The following is a 24909-nucleotide window of genomic DNA, read 5'->3' on the forward strand; positions in this document are numbered from 1 at the left end:
GCACTACAACAGTATAAAGATACTGACGGCAAGTATCAATAGGGCACCCCACGCCTCTGCTGCCCATTTCATGAAGGGGCCCACGAAAGTTAACATTAAACGTGGTTTTTTTCCTGCATGCAATTTTCAACATTCATGGGTTGGAGGGGAGAAGGAAAGAGTAAACTCGCTTTTACGCTTTTATTTTTCTCCTCTGTCTAGTAAAAAAATAAACGTTGCCTGCAAACGCAAGGCAGAATGCAGAGGAATCCATCAATTTCACACCTGCATTAAATGTCATGATGGAATTAAATGAAACACACTGACAAAATGGAAGAGAATGAGGATCTTATGTCCGCTCTGTGCACGCCAAGCCCCTGTCTAGGCACTGCAGGAAAATGTGGCAGAGAGGTAAATCAAGGGTAGAAGCATTACACCTTGCTTTTATGCACTGATTTACGGAGGTGGTTTTGCAGGCAGAGAAAAAATCCGGAGGATGAAAGTTATTTCCCCTTTTTTCGCCAGCACAACTTGTAGAATATGTCTGGGAAATGTAAAATGAGTGTGAAAACTGGCATGAGCCTTTTACGCTTTGTTGTTACACTTATTTTACTGCATCTGATCTTGCACATTGAGTCATATAGGGGCTCCACATTGGAAAGTCCATAATTTGTCAGAAGGGACCTGCTACATTTACACATTTGTGTAAACGGATCCCTACCAACTTCTCTTTCCTCATATGCACGGTGGGGTGCAAAATGGAGGGGGAATGAAGTAAACACTGCCTGCCATGTACGCATAGCAGGCAGCCTTTATTTTAGATTCCTATGGAGTCCACCTGCTGTTGGATCTATGTGATCACTGCGCCGCCCAAAGGTGCAGTGATCACATATATCACTCTGCACCACATCCCCATTTACCTTTTTGTCAGCACACTCTTGTGTGTTCTGGCCGTCCATACTCTATTCCTGTGGTGTCAGTTCTTCCCTCTAAGGTGGGTCAGAACTGGTGCTGCAGGGTCCTTTTTTCTTTTTACTTTTATTTTCTTTATTGTCCCCCGCTACCATCTAATGCAAGTGGGGGACACCCCTGCAACCCCATGAATCCATTGCACTGACTAAGGGAAGCGGGGACACCCCCGCAAACCCTTCTTCCCTTAGTCGTTATAATGAGGGTCGGGATTTTTGTTCTGGGCAAAGGTGCAGTGTCAGTAATGTCACCACAATCTTGGCGACATTTTGGTAGGTTTCCCCAGCAGTCGGACTTCATAGAAATCCCTAGCATTTGCACCAACATGAAAATCCATGCCGGTGCAAATACTGGATTATTTGTTTGGCAGAGCAGAAGGGGGGTAATGGAAATGTAAGTTAATGTTCCGCACCTCCTCTCCCCAATACAAATACATGACAATTAGCCGTGACATTTGAGTTCTGTACAGCTCATTTAAAAGTAGCTCCATTATTAGTTTGCGCTATTAGGTGTCACTTCTGACACCTATAAGTCAGAACTATTGTATTAGACCGCAGATAGGGAGGAATGGCATATTCGGAGGGGCACACAGCCTGTAGGTGTTGTTTGGTTTATTTCCCACCCATTGACTGCCCATGACCATGGTAATCCCTATGGCCACTCCCACCGAGTTACTGCCCCTCCCTGCCCAAAACAGCTCCACATGGGAACTTGTTGGGCTCGCTTTATTTGCGCCTTACCATTAAACTTTGCCCTGGAAGTGCCTGCAGTGTTTTCTCAAAGCAGTATTCTGAGAGTTAATGACTGAATTGCAGTTATAAACCCACTACTGGTGTAATCAAAACATGTCTTAGCCAGCTCTGCCTTCAGCCACTCAATGTATAAACACTCTGCTTGTCCTTCTCTGAAGTCATGTTAAAAACAAGCGTTGGCAAAGCCAACAGTTTTGGCTTGTGTATATGTATAAGGCATTTGCCAGGCCCTGCTATTAGATGCCCATTTACAGGCACCATTTTGCACCTGCTACCATCAATGGGCAGTTAATTCCAATATGGCAGTACATGGCAAGTGCCTTTACCATGCCTGCAAAAAAGTCCAAACTGTTGGCATTTTCAATGTTTTTCCAAAAAAATATCGAAAGCAGTATGTAAGACAAAAATCCATTGATATTGCAGCTGGAAAATTATCATAATAGAAACACGAGGCTTAGCTGTTTGCAATTTAGGATAATGTAACTTAAAACGGGTTCCATATTTTATTGTCAGTGTCGCCTTGGGACGTTCAATTCTTCATTGTCATGGACCTAGTTGCCGCATCATTCAAGAGGAAGTGACTAGGCCTGATACCCAAATCATTGACATTGGGAACCTGGCAATCTGTACAGTGTTGCAGTAATCATTCCTATCCACAACGTAGACTATAATACCACAAATCATCATGTATGGGCTTACGTACAGCTCAATGCAGAAATTCATATGTAGTAAGTCCTACCTAACCATGTACTGCATTCACCCAGTCAAAACAAAAGAGGTGCTGGCTGGAAGGTTTTAAATTAATACGAACCCACCATCATTCTTCACCTGTCAAGCCATTACAAAAGGAGAAAGACTATATGCAAATCAGGCTTGCTCCCACCCCAAAAGGGGCAGTCAGCCCAAATTGCTTGGTCACATCCCTTCTGCACGAGACCACAAGCATCCCCAAACATGTTCTGCCTCCTTGGGCATCATCAGTGCGGAGTAGCTTGGATCTCTAGGCCCAGCAGGCATGGGACCCACATCTGGGCATTCCGGTCCCACTCGGGGTGACTACAGCAAAACAAAAGAGGTGATAGCTGTAAGGTTTCAAATTAATTTGAACCTCTTGCATTGCTCTGGGCAACCGTCTAGACCATCATTCTTCGCCTGCCAACCCATTACAAAAGGAGAAAGACCATATGCAAATCAGGCTTGGTCCCACCCCAAATGAGCCCAGTCTGAACTGTTCCGTCACATCCCTCCTGCAGGAGTCCACAATCAGATGTATTGGAAACCTTCCACCCATCACTTTTTTGGTTGTAGTGGGTCTCCCTATGTGAGAGAGGGTATGGTCAGAAATGTGTCCCTTGCTCACTTTGCCATAGGGAACCAAGCTGCACTTCACTGAGGAGGCCCAACAAGGCCAAAACAAGTCTGGGGTTGCTTGTGTTTCTGTGTAGAGGGGACCTGGTTTAACAGTTTGGTCTGTGTTGCTACCATTGGTGGCAGTATTTGCTTGATTTGCATATGCCTGGTCCCCTTTTGCAATGGTGCAGACGGCCGACTAAACGGTGGTGTGAAAGGTTGCCGAGAGCAGTGCCACTGTTTCAGATTTATTCAAAACGTTCCACACATCACGTTTTTGGTTGTAGTGTGTCTCCCTATGTGAGAGAGGGTATGCCCAGACATGAGTCCCTTGCTCACTTTGCCATAGGGAACCAAGCTGCACCTCACTGAGGAGGCCCAACAAGGCCAAAACATGTCTGGGGTTGCTTGTGTTTCTGTGTAGAGGAGACCTGGCCTAGCAGTTTGGGCTTGGCTGCTACTATTGGTGGCAGTACCTGACTGATTTGCATATGGCTGGACCCTTTCTGCAATTGTGCAGACGGGCTAAAAAACGGTAGTGTGGATGTGCCAGTGGTTCAGATTTATTCAAAACCTTCCACCCATCACTTTTTTGGTTACAGTGTGTCTCCCTATGTGAAAGAGAGCATGCCCAGACGTGTGTGTCTTGCTCGCTGCGCCATAGGGAACCAAGCTGCACCTCACTGAGGAGGCCCAACAAGGCTGACACATATCTGGTGTTGCTTCTGTTTCCATGCAAAGGGGACCTGGCCTAGCAGTTCGGGCAGGTCTGCTACCATTGGTGGTAGTTCCTGACTGATTTGCATATGGCTGGACCCCTTTTACAATGGCACAGACGGGCTAAAAAACGGTGGTGTGGAAGGTTGCGCAGAGCAGTGCCAGTGGTTCAGATTTATTCAAAACCTTCCACCCATCATTTTTTTGGTTACAGTGTGTCTTCCTATGTGAGAGAGGGTATGCCCAGATATGGGTCCCTTGCTCGCTGCGCCATAGGGAACCAAGTTGTACCTCACTGAGGAAGCCCAAAAAGGCTGAAACATTTCCGGGGTTGCTTGTATTTCCGTGCAAAGGGGACCTGGCGTAGCAGTTTGGGCTGGGCTGCTACCATTAGTGGCAGTACCTGACTGATTTGCATATGGCTGGACCCCTTTTGCAATGGCACAGGCGGGCTTAGAAACGGTGGTGTGGAAGGTTGCCCAGAACAGTGCCAGTGGTTCAGATTTATTCAAAACCTTCCACCCATCACTTTTTTGGTTTCTCCATTCATCCAGTCTACTGCAAACATATGTACTACTCTTGCGTACAGCTTGCCTGATCTGGGGCACTAACCATAACATTTCCGGGACAGCCTCCTCCTCTGTTGTGTGATGTAGTCTTTGTATGATAAATAGATGATGTTTCCTTTCATTTACATTCAATTCATGTGTGTTAGTGACGGTGAGGATGGGTGTTTTGATCAGAAACACTGTACAGAGCAAGAAAATCAGAAAGTGGTTCAATCACTATGAAGAAAACTTTACAAGGATTGATAGGGATAGATAACCACACTGTGGTCTAGGTAGGGAGAGCAGGGTACATATCAGTGAAGACATAGTGGGGGAAGCACACATTGACAATACAAACAATGGACAATACATACATAAGGTCATATCATAATATTTCGTACAATAAAAAATTAGAACAATTGAGGAGAGGAGGAGATCGGAGGAGGGTGGTGAGAGGTGAGGAGGGTTGTCAATGAGGCGTGTTCGGGCAGAGTGTCCTTTCAGGATGCTTAGATGAGGTTTAAGGGCAGATCTGAAAATAGAGAGAGCAGTGTCAATTCAGATATCAAGGGAGAGGCAATTCCAACGATGTGAGGCAATAAGAGAAAGGGATTGGGAGCTGATAGATGGCACAGAACAGCCAGGGAACAACGAGTCTAGTCTTTTAAGTACACTAGAACTGGAAGATCATCTGAAGGGATTAGGTGAAATTTAAGGTTGTAAAGTTTTAATAACGATTAGTTAGTTGAGAGTGAGGGGGATGGGTTGAGAGGAAGGGCCTAACATATTGTTTCTTCTTTGGTTGTAGATATCTTTGAGAGATTGTGGTGTGGTCCAATGTCTTGCATCAGGGGATCTACAAATCGACGGAGTATCCCACACATGGTAGTTTAGAGTGGTTTGCATCGCTTGAGATACAGCAACCATGATTTCAAGACGAATTTGGTCAGTATGTTAAAGAAGATCACTGTGTCATCAGCAAATGGGTGGTAGAAGAAACAAAAGAAGGAGATGAGAGCGCCCAGTGAGTAGGTGTATGGGGTGAGGAGATGCAGATTCATAATCAGGTAAGAACTATGGTTTATTAATCTTAGGTAGAGCTTCTTGGTTTTTGCCATATTATTTATCAACAATGCTGCTTAAGTCAATGTTTTGCAGATGCTTTATCAGCTACAATCTATTATTTTACAAAATATTAAACATTTTTATTCTTACATAGAAAGTAAAATAATAAGTATTTCACTAAAATTAATTTCAAAAGTCACACACCTGAATGGATAAGCACTGTGACGAATCCTGAGGTATCGTCACTGATTTAGATGGGGAAGCCCCTTCCTCTGAGGTAAGGGAGGTGAGGCCGCTAGCTGATAGTCCCCCTGGCGGTGGTACTCAGTGGAAGGATCTCTTTGAGAGTAGTGATGATTATGGGGAAAATGCGGTACCCCACTTACCCTCCAACTTTCCCTCAAAATCCCTCCAATTCCACACTAACTAATGCCCCTATGTATTTTCGTAGTATATCTCAAGTAAGAACTACTGGGAGGAGAAAGAGGCCAGGAGTCATGAAGATCACTGACAAGAACAAACACACAGTCTTTTGATTGATCCTATTGGTTAACTGTCATTCAAAACCAAAGAGGTAAGATAAAGTTGGCGTCTTCGTTTTCAGCTCGTCAGCTTGGGAACCTATGTACAAACCTGCAGAGCAGAGAAGCAGATGATGTTCGGGGGAGAGGTGCACTCACAGGAGGCCTGAAAAGAAGAAGGCAGACCGGAGAATAGGAAAGATACCCACCAGTGACCCAGGGCACTGGAATGCAGAGAATCCACTGTGGCACTGCAGAGGAGAAGCAGAGAAAACCAGGAAAGGCCCCAGTGAGCCAGAGAAACTGCCGGAGATCCTGGGAGACCTGCGAACAACTGGAGGGTGACGTCCAAGACCCTGCAGGTACTAGGATGGCTAATCCCAGGGTTGGGGAGACCCAGAGGGTGCATGGGGCCTGAAGCAAAATACATAAGGAATCTTCACCGGGACAGAGTAACCAAGTGAAGGGGTCTGGAACCCATACAGGGATTGCATATCCCAAACATTAATAACAAGGAATACAAACTTTGCATATACTAGGGGTACACACAGACATTGCCAGTAAACTGAGGCTGTGAGTTAGGCAAAGGGAACTGTGTGTGTAATCAAGTGAAGGGGGTCGGGACCCATACTGGGGAGATATTCCATGAACAGTAATATAGAGGAATATTAACTTTGCATATACAAGTGGTATTCACAGACCTTGGCAAGCCGTGACTGTGGGTTGATGAGAAATTAGACAAATAGAACTGTGAGAGTAACCAAGTGAAGGGGTCTGAGACCCATACTGGGGAAATGCACCCTGGGCAGTAATAATAGACGAAGCTTGCATGTACAAGTGACACTCAGAAACCTTGGCAGGAGAGTAAAGCAAGGCTGTGGGTGAAAATGAAGTCAGAGAGAAAACTATAAGAACGAGAACATACAGTATCCTACTTGGCAGGAGAGTGGACCAAGGAGGGTACTGAAAACAGGGTCTGGGACCATAGCAATTGAGAGGAAGATCAGTGCTTATTCTTCCTCTTTGCAGTGCATGGGAGCCTTAAGATGGCTTGGAAAAGGTGTCCATGCTATTCTTCCTTGCTGCTTGGCTTGGGAGTCAGGTCTGCCAAGCAAAGATAAGGACCCATCTTGAGAATTGGATAAAGATTGGAAAGACTTTACGGAAGGGATTCAACCCCTTGAGTCTTGTGAAACTTTTGTTTGCTTTTCTACACTTTTTCAAATTTTTATTTGGAACTTCAAAGCTGGGCTGCAGGTTAAAACCCAAGAGACATTTCCATTTTCACCTTATGTTTAATTTAGCTTGTGAGGGCAAGCTTATGATATGGACACAGGACGGCAAACTTTACCTTGGACATAGTTTTCCTCCAACTTCCCCATCCCCCATTTTTGTTATTAATAAAAGTATTTTCCAATCAACATGCCACCCTTGTGTCCGAGTCTTACTCCTACACCCTCACATAAGGTGTCAGGGTCGGATTATAACTTGGTTGATACAAGCTAAGGGACCCAAGATTATGAATTTTTCCCCAAAAGATAATCCACCTAGTTTAGAGCTGGTGGGAGAACATTCTGCTGTATTTTCAGAGACCAAAGTAGAAGGAATCTCTGACCAGACCTCTTTATCGGACAGTTCAGATAGTGATGAAGGGACCAAGGGATCATTAAAGTTAAAATCTGAGACCCTATGTTCAGTAAAAGCTTATCCCCATTGCATAGGACCAAACACCTTAGAATATCTCGATACCAGAGAAGAGAAAGAGTCTGACAGGGACCCAGAAGATTGGTAGACCCTATCGGGAGATTACTGAGACTCTGAATCGAAACAAAAATGAGATACAATGGGAAGTGCTATAGAGGACAAAAGTAGCATTGACGACACAACACAACAGATGCTAAAATATCTAGTGAAATTTAGTCCAAAGGAGACGAGGTTGCTGAGGTAGCATAAGATAAATCTTCAAATATGTCTATGAATCACTTGGAAGCCCTGGAAGAACAGATGGTAAATCACCAGATCCAGGTAGACCAAACACACCAAGAGGGGTTGGAGTGGTTGACTGTTCATCAACAGAGACCACCACTCCCACATGGGGTATTACAGCCTTATCAAGATGGAGAAGACCTAAGGTTTTTTTTTACAAAACTTCAAACGATTGTACCACCAATTTTAGTGGAGTGAGGACTTGAAAATATGTTATCTGGCACTCCTTTTAAAAGGTGAGCTTCAATCCCTTAGGTACGTCCTCCTTCCAAAAGATAAAATGAGGCCTATTATATCGGGTGGGACAGGTGGAACATCTTTACCAGTGAAATTCAGGGAGATAAGACTGAACCCAAACAAATCTCTGCTAGAGGTAGGGGCACGTATCCAAAATACCTTAGCACTTTGGTTAGGAAGGAAACCCATTCCTAGGGTAATGGAAACCCTTTCCATTGAACCGTTAGTAAATAATCTTCCTCCTTACCTAGAGAGTTCCATTTTGCAATTAAATAAACCCTCCTGCCTTTGCAAAGTGTAACTAATAAGGAAACTCCAGGTGTGGGGGAAAAACAATACTCACTGAAAAGGGAAATCTGAAAGGAAGTCTTAAGAAACAAGATCAATGGTACCTACCAATAAAAGAAAGAGAAAGATCATTGCCTAGTCAGAGAAATTAAATGGTAGTCCCAATGGCGTCCTGATTTTCCTGTGGAGGAAAGGGTCCCATGGCAAGGAATGGTCCCAGAAATTTGAAGGAGGGGCAATCAATAAAAAGAACTGTGAGAGTAACCAAGTGCAGGGAGTCTGGGACCTATACTGGGGAAAGGCACCCCAAACAGTAAGAAGACATAGCTTGCGTGTACATGTAACACTCAAAGACCTTGGTAGGAGAGTAAACCAGGGCTGTGAGTGAAAGCAAAGTCAGAGAAAGAACTGTGAGAATGAGAACACTGAGTACCCTATTTGGCAGGAGAGTGGACCAAGGGGGTACTGAGAACGGGGTCAGGGACCCACAGAAATTGAGAGGAAGATCAGCGCTTATTCGTCCTCATTGTAGCACCTGGGAGCTGGGTCTGCTCAGAAAGGGTCAGGGATCTTCAGCACAACTTGGGAGAGAGAACAAGGCTATTCTTGTTCATCGCAGTACCTGGGAGCTGGGTCTACTCACAAAGGGTCAGGGACCCTCAAGATGGCTTGGAAAAGGTGTCCGGCTATTCTTCCCTGTTGCAGGGCCAGGGAATCAGGTCTGCCAAGTAAAGATAAGGACCTATCTTCACAATTAAAGACACAGCGACAATTTGGATAACGCTTGGAAAGACTCCAGGGAAGGGAATCACCTCCTTGAGTTTTGTGGAACTTTTGTTTGCTTTTCTACACTTTTTGGAACTTCTATTTGGCACTACAAAGCTGGACTGCAGGTTAACAGCCGAGGGACCTTTTCCTTGTCACCTTCAATCTAGCTATCTATATATTTCTTGTATAGCACCACTCACCCGGAGGCCTCAGAGCGCTAACAGAGCAAGACAAGACAATTCACAGAAACATTGCCTGGTAGAAGCTGATTAGGTTGAGATCTCCTTAGTCGTTACCTTTATCAGGAAAAAGGTCTTCAGGTTTTTTCTAAAAAGGGAGAGGGATGGAATTTCCCTCAGCAATATTGGCAGTGTGTTCCACATCACAGGACCCAAGACATCAAAGCTGGTCTCTCTGAGCTTTTTTAGGTTGAAGCGTGGATAGGCCAGGGTTCCGTTTTTATTGTATCGCAAAGTGCTTCTTATAGGAGCCTTTTGGATGCGCGAGCAGAGATACATTGGGGCATTACCAGACATGCATTTGTACACAAGGGAGTGTGCCTTATGATGTACTCTTTGTTCCACAGCTAGCCAGTGTAGCTTCCAGCAAGCCTCTGATACATGGGCTCGCTTTGCGACTCGTTATTCTCAAACGGCAAATACCATGCTCTGGGGATCAACACACTTCTTACCACATGGATAAGATCATTAATATTCAAAAAGAAGATGTAAACACAGTTGTCTATGCCCACAGGGCAAAAGGGGTTAAGTATATTACCAAATGTACATATTAACACATATTTTTATTTAAATTTACCACTCATAAAATGATCACATTACATAAAAGTCAATGTCAACACACAATAATTAAAACACGTAAAAGACTGTACTTTACAAAACACATGGAAGCCCATACTGTGGGTTGATTTTTACTGATTATAACACAGCTCTGTATGAAACTTCACACTGGAGTAATTTCTTGTATTTATAAATGCTATTGATGTATTTTCAAACCCACCTTGTACAAGTTTCTGTCCTTAAAACACAGACAAATGTGGGACATTCATCAGGAGTAAAATTACTATTGGCCTCATTACACGGTAGACGGTAAGGGAAAACAATGCCCGTAAAGGATTACCGGTATCGCTAACCGCTACTGCCAATTACGACCAGCCTATCCGCTATTAGCGGCACCGCTAAGAACGGCGCCTCTAATAGCGGCAAGGTCGCGGGCGCGTGACCCCTCATGTCGGCAATAGTGGCATGGCGGAAATAGGAGTCCATCACAAGGCATGCGGACATGCTAATAGCGGCATGGTGTAGGGCCAAAAAGCCCATACCGGCATAGCGGAAATACCGGCATCAGGAACCACCCGTTAAGGGCCATGTGCAGTGTTCCCAACTACCCCAGGTGGCCACAATCAGCACAGGTGGAGGCAATGGAGACTGGGGCAGCACAAAAGGAGCACACCACACCCCTTCCCACACCCATTCACACACCAAGATGATTCCAATACTAGCAGCATTACATGGGCTGGAGGACATGATTGCATTGCAGCACCAACAACAAGAGGCAGCACAGAGGAGACACAGTAGGAGGAGGAGGAAGGCGAGACAGGCCCAGCAAGCCCCACCAGTGCACCTAGTCATACCACAGAGGGAGCCACCAACCCCCAGGATTAGAGCCAGTCCATTCAACCTAACCCCTGAGCAGATACACACCCTATACCGTCTGGACCGGGATACCATCACCACCATTGTGGACATGATACACAACGACATCGTGAGCCACATAGACATCCGTACTGCCATCCCCCCTCTACTGAAGATGGCAACTGTGCTCCACTTCCTGGCCACAGGCACCTACCAGCATACGGTAGGGCAGATGCATGGCATATCACAACTAGTAGTCTCACGCACGCTGAACCAGGTGCTCGATGCCCTCCTGAAGCACACAATTGAACACATATCCCTGCCATGGACTGCCCAGGAGATCTCCAACACCAAAGTTGGCTTCTATTCACTGGCAGGCATCCCAAGTTGCATCGGGGCCATCGACTGTACCCATGTGGAATTGATGGTCCCACATGCCAATGACGCAGTCTACCGTAACAGAAAGCAATACCACTCCATCAACGTCCAAATGGTATGTGACTCAAATAAGATAATCACACATTGTTGTGCCCGATATCCCAGGTCATGATTCAATGGTCCTGCGGAACTCAGCGATACCACACTACATGCCGCGACATGCTGGACAACGTTCGTGGCTACTTGGTGAGTAGCAGGGCAAGCACATGGCAGTGTGATGTGGTGTGTGAGGGGGGGGGAGATGCATACTCCATCTGCCAATTAATCCATTACGCCAAACATACCATATCCATCCACATGCACATTGCACATCATACCATACCCTCTATAACATAAAGCAGCAATATACACCCAAAATGAACATTGGAAATGTACGCTGAACGACATCACAACGGATATGCGGCCTTGAGTGCATACAAAGGGATCACCTGTAGCCATTGTACTGATCCACACCCGTACACCACTACTGAAGTGCCGCATCACAGCATGGGGACATCAACTTCGGGATGGCAGTACACTAGCAGTGTGGTACAAACGTTGACAGGACCAAGAGACACAAATGACTTGACCTCACCCAGTACATAGCAATAACTGCCGTAGTCATGCATGGTGCATGTCCACTTGCAAGGACTACCTCACCTTCCCACATTGCAGTTACTCTGTTTGCCTCCATGCATGCAGGGATTTGTGGATGTCATTCACAATGCAAAGTTGATTTGTGTGATATTTACAGGTTCCACTTGATGTAAACACTTACACATACCCATTGTTTCCCACATGCAGGTGATGCTGGCTATCCCCTGAAGAGGTGGCTCCTTACCCCTTTACGGAACCCACAGAACAGTCATGAAGAGGAATACAATTGTGCACATACCCGTACCCGCGTGGTAATTGAGCAGACATTTGGCCTTTTGAAGACACGGTTCTGGTGCCTCAGCAGGTCGGGCGGGGCACTCCTGTACAGCCATGAGAAGGTGGCCAAGATCACCATGGCATGTGTCATGCTGCACAATATGTGCATCAGGCGGAATGTGCCAATGCCCCCTGACATTGAACTGCAACCACCTGCTGAGGATGATGATGGGGATGAGGAGGGAGGAGACGGGGCTACCGGTCATGCAGGTGGTGATGCCCAAGAGGGACGTGCTGTGCGCCAGCATCTGATCGACCAAATTTTCTAACACACATTGTTGAACTTTGTTGAATTGATGTGGGTATTTGGCCACTGGGTTTTGTGGTGAAATATACACTGGGCCCTGTCCACCAATAAAGCACACATACATAATGAAAATGTCCACTCCTGTTATTCATCTTGTCACCAGTGTGTTTTATGTATTATTTTTAAAGAAGTGCATGGACCCAACTACGCAAACACCCTTTCCCCCCTGCCCCCAAAACACTCCCAAAACACACTTCCCCCCTCTACCAACAACACTCCCAAAACACCCTTTCCCTCCTCCCCCCACAACACTCCCAAAACACCCTTTCCCCCCTCCCCCCACAACACTCCCAAAACACCCTTTCCCCCCTCCCCCCACAACACCCCCATGAATGGCTTGTACATTAGTGCTGCATAGCTGCACATGTGTCAGCAACATCTGGCTGGCCCTAGTTCCCATCCCCACTGCCACTGTTGGGGGGTTGAGAGGTTGTGCGCCGCATAGCCCGCAAGGACCTGTGCCGGGGGCTGGTCTGCCTTGAGCTGGCAGAAGAGGAGGTGCACGGTTGTTCCGGTGCCGGTGGGGGGTTTTGCCTGTCCATTGCGTCTGCTATGCGTGTGAGGACCTGCCTCACAAGTGACATTTCCTCACATAGCCTGTTGGTGCTGGCTTCTATGGCCTGTCTGATGTCCCTTGCATGCTCCCTGCACTCCTCCCTCACATGTGCTGCCTCCTTCACATGCTGGCCAACCAGCGCAGTGAAGTTCTCCTGCTGCTGTCTGATGATGGCCATGTCATGGCCACTATGTCTTGCTTGTGTGGTGGGTGCCGCACCTTGTTGTATCCGTCCAGCATCAGGTGATGACACCGGTGGACTCCAGCACCCTGCCACTATTTCATCCCCAGACTGGCCATGGCTGCTGGAATGTGATGTGGGGTGTGGGCTCGATTCTTCTGACTGCTGGGGGCTGGGTGTATGTTGTTGTATGGCCAAGTCACAAGTGTCCTCCACATCAGACATGGGTTCCCTGGCAGCTGCCTCGCCAATGGAACTATTGGCAGCAAACAGTGTCCCCTCCGCGGGTGGTTCTTGCGTGGGGGGGATTACTAGAGTGGGTGCTGCAATTGGGTCAGGCGTACATTCACCTCTTGGTGATGTGGGTGGCTTGGTGGGTTTGGCCCTCTGCGGGAGTGCACTCTTCCCTGTGCCCCTCGACGTGCTAGCAATGTTGCCTGATTCCTTTCCCCTGGGTTGTTTCTTAGCAGGGGGAGCCTGTGTCGCAGTGTCCTGCTCATCGCTGTCAGTTTGTGAGCCTGTGGGGAACAAAGAGAGGGATGGCATTGGTGATTGATCAATGTGCTTCATGCAGATGTTGTTCATGCTGTTCTGTGCATTCGGACTTCATGTTTGGGCATACAGGTCGTAAGACTGTTGGGTGGGTCATTCATGCATGAGTCTGGGTGACAAGTTTCTGTGGTGATGCATGCATGTGTGTGTGTTGGGATGTGAAATGCATATGGGCAGTGTTGTGTGCATGTATGTCTGATGGCCACATTCATGAGATGATTTAGGGCTCACATTTGGGGAGTTACCTCATCTTTCACAGTGCAGTGTTTTGTGTGGACACTCACCTCCATCTCACGATGTGGGCACACCACGCTCCATTTCGCCTGCTCCCTTGATTGATTCAACCCCTATGGTGCTTGCACAGGTCTCCTCCCACTCCATTAGTTTTATTGGGGATCCTCCAACGCCTCCTGTGCCCATGGCCAGGTTCCGGTTGGCAGCCAGGATGCTGCGTACACGGAGGCGGAGATCGTCCCACCGCTTCCTAACATCTTTCACAGTGCGGGGGGTGGAGCCCACCGCACTGACTTTACGGGCCACCTCTGCCCAGATCTCCTTTTTTTTTATTAGGGTGGGACGCCACATGTCATTGGCGAACACCACCTCTGCGTTGGCAGCAAGCGTGTCAGTGAGCATGGCAAGCTCTTCATTAGAAAAATGCTCCTTGCGCTGCCGCTCTGCTCTTTTTTAATTGCCTTGGGCATTGTCAATGGGTCTATGAAGGATTTTGGAGTGGATGCAGGTCCTGGTTACAAAGGATGGCAATGGATTGTGTTTTTAAAGATGGCCGCCGTGCTGTTTCCCATTCCTGTGCGATGATCCTAGTTCCGGTTCTGCTTATTTATGGTGACCACTAATAGCGGTCACGGCAAATGCTGTGTTGTGGGAGGGCGTATGTGCTATCTGCGCATTCTTCGGTGCCGGTAAGGGCCTTTACGGGGTCTTTACCGGCATGGTGTTAGGGTCCTTACCCGCATGGCGCTAAGCTCGTGCCTGCATACTCATGATGCCACGTTATTAGCGGTCTACTACCAACACGGACAAGTTATTAGTGCCATGCCGATAAAGACGGTGACTTACCGCCTACCGTGTAACGAGGCCCTATCTGTTTTTCAAAGGTGATGGTATTTCTTTCCTATCACTTTCTTGCTGTCAATTCTTCTAAAATGGCGAGCCCTGCGGGGTAAAGACAACATGTATTACTGATATGCTTGTTTGTTTATGTCTTATTAATAGACTACAAAAAAGAGCACCCCGATCCACCTAGGGTGCTTGGTATATTTTTCTATTTACATACCTTTTAGAGTGTGGTAGATAAATCCACAGTCAGGGACCAAAATATTGGTGTTTGTGGGGACGATTTCCAGGTCATTAAGGAAGATCACTCCAAACCTCCTCTTTAGTCTACAAAATACAATACATAAAATACAAGAGAGACCATCTCAGAATTGAAATAGGCCTTTCAAGATCATTTTACCAGTATGCCAAGTCAGCCTTAGTTACAGGGCATGTCGATGGTTTCTATTCATGTGTGGAATACATCATCCATCTTGAAGGGTGATGTTTATGTAGCCCGAAGGGATTCTAAAGAGAAGAAGAGAAAATAAAGAAATAGGGGCGTAAAAGCCTGGAGTAGATGGGTGGACGGTTTATGAACCCTATAATGTCAATTGGTATGGGGGACTATCTTAGTCTCAAAGTACCAATGATGTTTATCTTGAAGTCAGGACTACAACTTGTTTGGAGATTTATAAAGTCCTAATTAGCTCCCTGTGCCTTAGAAAAGTGAAAGGGAATAAAGATTGCCTAAACTTCAGCGAGGTCGTTAAGGCCTTAAAAAACCCCAACTCACCTTGATTTTAAGAATATATCCTATCTGGGTCCAATGTTCGGTTATGCGCGTACCATTGCACAGTGCAAAATGGCCGCCATAAATATCGCGCGTGTGACGTGATGATGTCATGTGTAACGTGATGACATCATGCGTCACGCAATAACGCAGTGACGTCATCGTGTTTTACCGCGATGCTGTATGCGCGCTCATGTACACAAGGGATTTGTAGTACACTACAATCCCGAGCATCCCCTGTTGTGATCATTAGGTCATAGTCGTATCTGGGCCTGAAGGAACAACCAGTGCCCAACACTGCTACTAGCCGCATTAGGGAGGATTCCATGGCATGAAAGAGCAACTGTGCTCTTAGGTGCTAGATTGGGTAGGTGTTATATGTAAAATAGAAATCAATCCATATCTCCATGTTTACAGATGGCCATATGAAGTGGCCTCAAATTCCAAAACAGAGAAAACTCAAAAATTTAAAAACTCTAGCTGCATATGCCGGATGATGATATTAGAATACTGTCAATATTGTTTACATATATTGCATCTACCATTAGCCACAAAAAACTTGTTTCACATTTGGAACATGGCACTTCTTTCAATCGCCTAAACAAGCGTCATCAAAATGTTGAAGTCACTTAAACATTTTCTACACAAAATGATATCTTAACCATAGTTCTGTGCCTATATAACAGGTCATAATTAAATAACGAGTTGACTGTGCACATAGGCCTGTACCTTTTATGCGTTATGCTTTGCGAGTCCACACACAGCACACACTGCTTCATTCTGCACAGTTTGTAATTTTTCATATTTCCTTGTGAGGTGTTGACCAGCAAGCTGTTGCAATAGTTAAGTTTTGCATTCACAGTGGCAGAGGCCACTACTGCCCCATTTTGTTCCAACAGGTAGGCTCTTATTTGCAAAAGCAATTTGTTCATGTATGAACATGAGGTTTTAGATTTGCAACATGCTTATTCGATGTTAGGTGTGAGTCTAGGTAGACTCCCAACGTTTGGACGTGCTGGGCAACAGAAATAGTATTACCTGCAATTTGAAAGTGACTGTATTGTGGATGCATTCTCTTTAGCCTTGCACCTATGATGAGCAATTCAGTTTTCTCGTTATTTAGGGCTATTGATTTCTGTGCCATCCATGTCTGAATTGCTGAGATGATTTGGTTGACTCTTTCCACATCTGTGTAGTAAATCCTTGAGAGTTCAATATGAATCTTTATGTTGTCCGCATAGTTGGTGAAGGGTACACCCAGATTGTCTAGTAGGTCGCACAGGTACCTGATATATACATTGAACATTTACGGAAAAAGACATTATCCCTGTGGTACACCACAGGTAATAGGAGAGGATTGCTTGTCATGTTTGGTTACTCTTGATTATCTTGGCCTGAGGAAGGATTTAAACCATTTAGAGGCAGTGTCTGAGCATTTTCCTATTGTGACCAGGCAGTCCACCAGCATCTCATGATCCACCAGGTCAAACACAGCTGACAGGTCCAGCAGGAGTAGTGCCGTTTGCCCCTTGTGAACAATTTTTACAATGTTTGACTTTAGATCCAGGAGCAACGTTTCCATCCCATGTTTGGAGCGAAACCCGGATTGGCCAAGACAAATAAGTTTGTGTTCTTCAGCATAATCACAGTACTGAAGATAGGCAGTTTTATCATTGATTTCCAACACAAAGGTACATTGGGTATGGCTCGAAAATTTGATCCTAGTTGTCCTTTTTTAGAAGAGGTGAAATCCAGACTTCCAGCAGTCATGTGGGAACCATGGCTTCAGAGAAAGACATATTAATTATCTTTGTCGCTCATTGTAGCAGTGGCAGCAGACAGTCTTTAAACAAAGAAACCCAGTCTCCTGTCACTGTTACAGGAGACTGGGTTTAGGGCATGCACAATGTTCTGTACCTGTTCTGTACCTCTAACTCTGATAGCTACTTGAAGAAGAAGGGAGTCACAGAGTTAGGTGATTCTTCCATGGTCGGCAGAGGTTGGTTATCCATAACTTGCCGCCCCCCCCAGTAGTGCCTGGAATTCAGTATTGTGTTCCACCAGTAGAGTAACACATTTGGCAATACATTTTGCTGGCATGCTACTTTTCTAGAGAACTCATTTTGGATATTCTGACACCATCGAACTTATATTGAGTTAGCTTGTGTGGGATGAATTAGTATTGGGACAGAGGGCGGCAAACTTTACTTTGGACATTGTTACACAGACAGTTTTGTTAGCTAGTTTTGTTGAGGCAGGGAAGACCCTCTTAGAGGTAGGGTTAATTAGGATTGATTCGAACTCTCCCATGCTTTTGTTATTAATAAATGTCTTTGCCATTCAACATAATACCCTTTTGTCTGAGTCTTACTCCTACACCCTCACAACACATCCATCTGTTCTCCCTCATTTCGAATAATTATATCAGCATACATTGAGGTTGTGCATTGATCCAACCAACTCAATATGTGTTTTCAGTGTATACATATGAACAACCTATTTTGGCAATATAGACAATGGGCCTCATTATGAGTTTGGAGGTAGCCATGGTGCGATTAGCACCATGGCTGCCTCTAAACCCATGTCCGTGTCTGGGTACGGGTAGTCAGAATGGGGACTTACCGGGTCATTCCAACCTTGGAGAACCCGGTAAGTCCCCATTCTGAAAACCATTCCCCATTTTCATTCGAGCCCCCATAGGGATCAATGGGAATGGGGAAGAAGATAATAACGGGCCTGCAAATAGCGGGCCCGTTATTAGCTCCCTGGTCCCTTAGCGGGTCCCGTTAAACCAGCCGGCCCTAGTGGGACCCACTAAGGGACCTCGGAATGCGGCGGTAGGGGGTTAACGGCATCGGCATCCTTACCTGTGCCGTTAACCCCCTACCGCAATACACCTAATGAGGCCCAATATCTACTCATATACATTGTTTTCATTTATGATGAACATGATGAACATGATTCTGTTCTTCTATAAACAATGTGAAAATGTCAACATTATCACCTTAGCCTCAGCGAAATCCTTCACCTCGGGTAAATAGTAGGGCCTTTTAGAACTGCAAATCACATTAGGTTACACCAGTCATTAAATGCCTCTACACTGTACTATGGATATGATTACAAGGGTTTTATGGGTTATTATTACCTGAAACTGTTGCTATTCCTCTATTTCTGAATATTGATTTCCTGATCAACCACATCTGTCATGAGCATATAATGGTTTATTAAGCAGGAAGTACATCAATAGAATCACTGGCATAAATCTTCATAAATCTTCATATTTGGTGTAATTTCATTTCATTTACATTTATTGAATTTATATAGCGCTTTCACCAAAACGCTAAACAGATAAGTACTGTACCAAAAAAAAAGCAAATGAAGAATTACAATATTAACACATAAAGATGGCAGCAGGTGTGATTTGAGTGAAATATGAAAAGAATACAGAGATGAGGAAGAGCGAAAAAACAGAGGAAGGGCATTCTAAAACTTGTGAGCCAACAGAGCAAAAGAACGAAATCCAGAAGAAGCACATGGGGGTTTTGGAGTGACAAGAAGCAAAAGATTGTGAACACAGAGAACGGGGAGGAGTATAGAATGAGTCCAAAGAAACCAGGTAGGGAGGAGCAAATTTAAAAACAATGCACAAGAAGTGGAATAACAGGTGGGATTCAAATGATAACCAGGCAATGATCTATAGGGCCGCATATATAGAAGCTCAAGGGGGAAACCAGAAAAGAGTATCAATAGTAAAATTGAAGATAGAGTTAAGGGTGACAAGACCCTAGGCAGGAAGACCGAGAAGCAAGGCAGAACATTAGTCAAGCCTAGAATGAACCAAAGAAGAAATTAGTCAAAAATGTCTTGTCTGCTTCCCCCTAGGGTCATGTGAGAAACCCACCCTGAGGAAGACTGTTGACATTATGTCTAGCAGGTGGCTCGCTTTGCCGAAACGTATATGGGTGTCCGTAGATTAGATCCACAACACCCACACAAATTATTAAAAACAATTAACAATTGTGTAGATGGTTTGTTATATGTAGGCAGACCTGCTTAGAGAAATGAAACCAGCAAAACTATGTGTACAAGTCAGACAATCACAATTTAAGTTTTAAGCACGCTTTTTGAGTGCTGCTCTTGCAAAGTGTTCTTGTTGTTCCTTTTCCTATATTTATTCATGTGCATTCAATAACAATTGGGTTTCTGTTTTTGTTTTGAATATATATTTTTATGTGTTACAAACCCAATCTTAAAAATAAAAATAACATTTCTTTTTTTGATAAAGCTAATGTTTACATTCAGATTTCTAGTGGTAAAAAGTAATTAGTGATATCTGCTATTTAGATACACTTGTGCAAAAAGATGATTACTTTCTAAATTAACACTATAGCAGCTTTGGAACTATTTGTTACTGATATGCTTACCAAAAAATGCCCAAAGGGACCCTGCTTTTAATGCCAGCAAGTGATGCCTCTCAGTTCCCTGGGCTGCTTGACTGTCTCTCTCTGAGCACACCCTCCTTCTTATATCACAACAGGATTCTTTCTTGGGCAGCTTGGATTTCTGTCTCCTCCATCTGCCACCCTCCGTCTCCCTCTTTCACCAGCAATGATCCAAGCCCCGCCGTTCTCTTATTGCACCTATTTAAACCCTTTCTGTGCTATATCTTCCTATAGAAGGCAGACCATATTCATGCCTCTTGCAGTGATGTTGTCCCATCAATAAGACACCTCCTCACTTATGCCAGGCCCCTTAGAATCTTCTAGAAAACGAACACCTGTTCTGATCCTGTCACCTTTACACAGAGTTTAGCGTAGCAAGTCCGGATGGCTTAGTTGTAAATGTTTCCCTTCCAGTTTTCTGCACAAATAATGGACCTAATTTGCTGCACTTCCATGTTTTCTAAACTTCACGGTGCCCATCACAAAAGCAGATTTAATTCTGCTATTTGCTTTCTAAGCAACATTTCAGAGCGTGTGTCTGCAGTCCCATTTATATCCCAGTTTGCACCCTAGGTTTGCACCAAATCTTATTGACTCAGCTGTCCCAATCTAAACTCTAATTATATTAAGTTGTTAGGTGTTATGATTAGGGATTAGTAGGCATTAGTACGGATTAAGAGTTAAGGAGTTGATAGTTCCTACACTACCTGCCAATTTTCACTACCATTGCAGGGCAAATCCCTAGCTGCCCCTCCGTTGGTGCATGCCATTAGCCTACATCAGCGCAAAAGCACACCTATGCTGCACACCAACCTGAACAGTTTCTGTGTATACTGTCATACACCCTAAAGGTCTGAGCTATGTCGACCTTTCTGCATGGTTTAAATGCGGAGCCCCCCCTACACTTCCCCTCTTTGTTTCTGTTGAGCCCCAGCCTACCTATGGACTCCTACAGAAACATTAATCACAGCTACACCACTTCATCAAACCATGTGATCTTGGGCGCATGAGAAATCTGCAATTATTGTATGTCTAGAAAACATGTGCCGGACTCAGCTGATTTTTCCCTCTCTCAACCACCAATAATGTAATAATGTGCATTTTGACTGTGAGTACTATAAACCAGATCAAAGTGGATACCAAGGAAATTGCCATTAGTACCAAACCCTTTTCTGTCCAGGTACCCCAAGTGAAGGCATCTCCCTCGTTCAGGCCTAAGTCATTCCCAGGAATATTATTTCTATTTAAATTTATTTTGATTGTGTGCACGCTTTTATGCTTTAGTAAGTACTCAATGTCGGGATCAATAGGAAACCTATTTTTCTGAAAACAATCAATGTTCTCCATCTTTCCCTCCCATAGATCGCAATCCACAAGAAATAGTGTCAGCCCCCCAACTGTCACCACTGCATCTTTAGGAACAGACATGTAAAATACATTGTGCTGTAATGGTTTGACCACAAATGAACCATGATTGAGATGTGTTATCATGAAATGTGTTATTAAAGTACTGACTAATCACCTGTGTTTGATTAATTTGGCATAGGCTAATTCTTCATGCTTTGGGTTACTTATAGACACTTCACATCCCTCAAAGACACCATGATCCACCCTCAACCCGCAAATTGCGCTTGCTGCATCCAGAACAAATTGCTTCCCAGGACATATATAATTTTGTTCTTTGAATCTTACACAGGCATTTAACTTTGGGATCAGAACCAAGTCGGGTTCCCAGGCTTGAAAGGCCACCATTTCTGAAGTCACAATTTTGACATTTTTGTCCCCCTGCCACAAATCTACATTTTGTACCAATTTAGTTTGATAAATCAATTCTGGACTAATAAATGGAATACTCAAAAGAAAGCCTATCTCCATCCTTTCTACATCAATGTACAATGGGGCTGCATGCCCCATTTCAAATGCAATTTTCTCTTGGATAATTTCCACTTCTCTTTTTGTGATCCGTGCAATCATTTGATGAATGATTCCATATGATACAAAATACAGAGGTATATGACCCTGAATTAGTCAAGACACCCCATTTTGAACCTCCTGTAGAAACTTTGTCAGGATGACTTCTATTGGATTTACCACATTCAGAATGTCCTCCAATAATTTGTTGTGCTTTACTATGACACTGGTGCTATGGTTCAACATTGTAGCTTGTTCATTAAGGGTAAGAATAGTCTGGTTCACATTTTGGACCACCTCGCTTTGTTTGCCCTTAAATCCATCTAAAGTCTGTTGAATCATTCTCAAGTCTTGTCAAAGTTCTTGGGCCTTACCACCTAGCATGTTCAGAGATACCATATCTGTGCCTGTTATGGTCATTACAAATGTTGCGACCAAGCAACCTGCCATTCTTTTCCCTCTCTTTTTCTTGGCGCTAGATTAACTCACGATTGTCTTTTCTAACTGCAACATTACCTCTTTTACCACTCTTTGAGCTCCTTCTTTGCGGGTTCGCACCCATTCTTTCGCTTGAATAGATTTAATTTCTGAAACATTAAGAAACCTTTCAATTACAAGCTCTGGATTCAAACTGGTATACATATTTTGATATAAAAGCCTTCTGTTCCCTATTACAAAGCCCAGAGCTTCCTCCTCTGCAATCCCAGAGGTTGGTCCGCTGCTACCAGGACTTGATCTTCAACTGAAATGTTGTATGATATTGCCATCATAACCACAGATACTAAGATGAACCAAAAAGTACATTGTCCTTTTCCACAATGAGTACCGCAGCCACTTCATCAACAAACTTCATTATCCACTTTGAGCTAGACTCCCCTCATCTCAAGCCAGTGACCGCACAAGCACCCCAGGCCTCAAACAGAAACAACAAGGCCATTACTCTTGAGACTCTCCACCCCCTCATCCAGCCGATACTCAACCCCGCTCCTTCCATGAACCTTGACCCAGAATCCTTAGTTAACTTGTTCAACAAGAACCTACTGCGAGCTATAGACCAAATAGCCCCCCTTAAATCTAGAAAAGCGAAACAACCCAGCCGCTTAAACAAATGGTTCACTCCAGAGCTGAAAGCCCTGAGGGAATCTAAAAGATCAGCCAAAACCAATTGGGTAAAAAACCAGGATAGTCTCAAGACAGAGATAACGGTTGGCAGGGTAAGACAATATTATCCACAGCGCTTGTACAATTAATAATAGAGTAGCACAAGGCAGCGGGAGTCTGGGAGGTGTGGATATACTGCCAATATACCACCACGTAACATGAACAATAAACAGAAAGTCCCCAGTCACACTGCGCCAAAAAGTGCAAGAATTGAAATGCAGTCCGGTGTTTATTTCGGATTGTAAAACAGCCTGACACGTGTTTCGAGCTTTACTGGCACTTCATCTGAGGCTGGTATGTCACATTGATATATCATGTATACAATATTTCCACACATTGGATTGAAATATGAGATAAAGTAACATATGTGACAACCAAGGCACCATTTTAGGTAACACAAGGGGCAGAGAGCCAAAATAGAGCAATTACAAAAATCAATGGTAAATGTCATATTTCACATGTCATTGAAAAAATCATATTTATGCGTATGCAAATTGTTAAAAGTTAGAAAAGCCAAGTTAAAAAAGGGGATGGTGGGGGAGAGAGCGAACACGCAAAACAAAAAACAAAATGATAAACACAAAGCATCAGTTTAAATAATGATAGACCAGCGCGATCAAAGACATTTTTGCTAAGAAAGTGTAGTACAAAAAGTGATGTATATTAAATAGTAGTTTTACAAAGGTAGCGGGCGCCCCTCTCTCGCAATAACAGACATGATAACCTGTTCAGTGGTTATTAACCACTTGAGAGTTCGCAGCCACTGCTTTTACTCACTGTGCCTTTCACAGATGGGAAATATCCATTTGCATATCAGTCTTTGTACTGCCCAGGGGCAGTCCAGCACCGAAATACAATGGCAATTCCAATCTGAACGAGAGTACCACCAGCAACCCCATACACGTGTTTCACCCTTGTTGGGGATCATCAGTGAGGTGAAGCTGATGCCTCTCTAAGCACAGTGAGAGGGAGACCACGTCTGGTTGCCCCCAGGAAACCTAGGGTTACCAATCCCAGGTTCCTTAACAAATAGTTTTACAAAGGTAGCGGGCGCCCCTCTCTCGCAAGAACAGACATGATAACCTGTTCAGTGGTTATTAACCACTTGAGAGTTCGCAGCCACTGCTTTTACTCACTGTGCCTTTCACAGATGGGAAATATCCATTTGCATATCAGTCTTTGTCCTGCCCAGGGGCAGTCCAGCACCGAAATACAATGGCAATTCCAATCTGAACGAGAGTACCACCAGCAACCCCATACACGTGTTTCACCCTTGTTGGGGATCATCAGTGAGGTGAAGCTGATGCCTCTCTAAGCACAGTGAGAGGGAGACCACGTCTGGTTGCCCCCAGGAAACCTAGGGTTACCAATCCCAGGTTCCTTAACAAATAGTTTTACAAAGGTAGCGGGCGCCCCTCTCTCGCAAGAACAGACATGATAACCTGTTCAGTGGTTATTAACCACTTGAGAGTTCGCAGCCACTGCTTTTACTCACTGTGCCTTTCACAGATGGGAAATATCCATTTGCATATCAGTCTTTGTCCTGCCCAGGGGCAGTCCAGCACCGAAATACAATGGCAATTCGAATCTGAACGAGAGTACCACCAGCAACCCCATACACGTGTTTCACCCTTGTTGGGGATCATCAGTGAGGTGAAGCTGATGCCTCTCTAAGCACAGTGAGAGGGAGACCACGTCTGGTTGCCCCCAGGAAACCTAGGGTTACCAATCCCAGGTTCCTTAACAAATAGTTTTACAAAGGTAGCGG

The sequence above is a fragment of the Ambystoma mexicanum genome, chromosome 6p, assembly GCF_040938575.1.
Source record: "Ambystoma mexicanum isolate Mex_15411 chromosome 6p, UKY_AmexF1_1, whole genome shotgun sequence".
NCBI lineage: Eukaryota > Metazoa > Chordata > Amphibia > Caudata > Ambystomatidae > Ambystoma > Ambystoma mexicanum.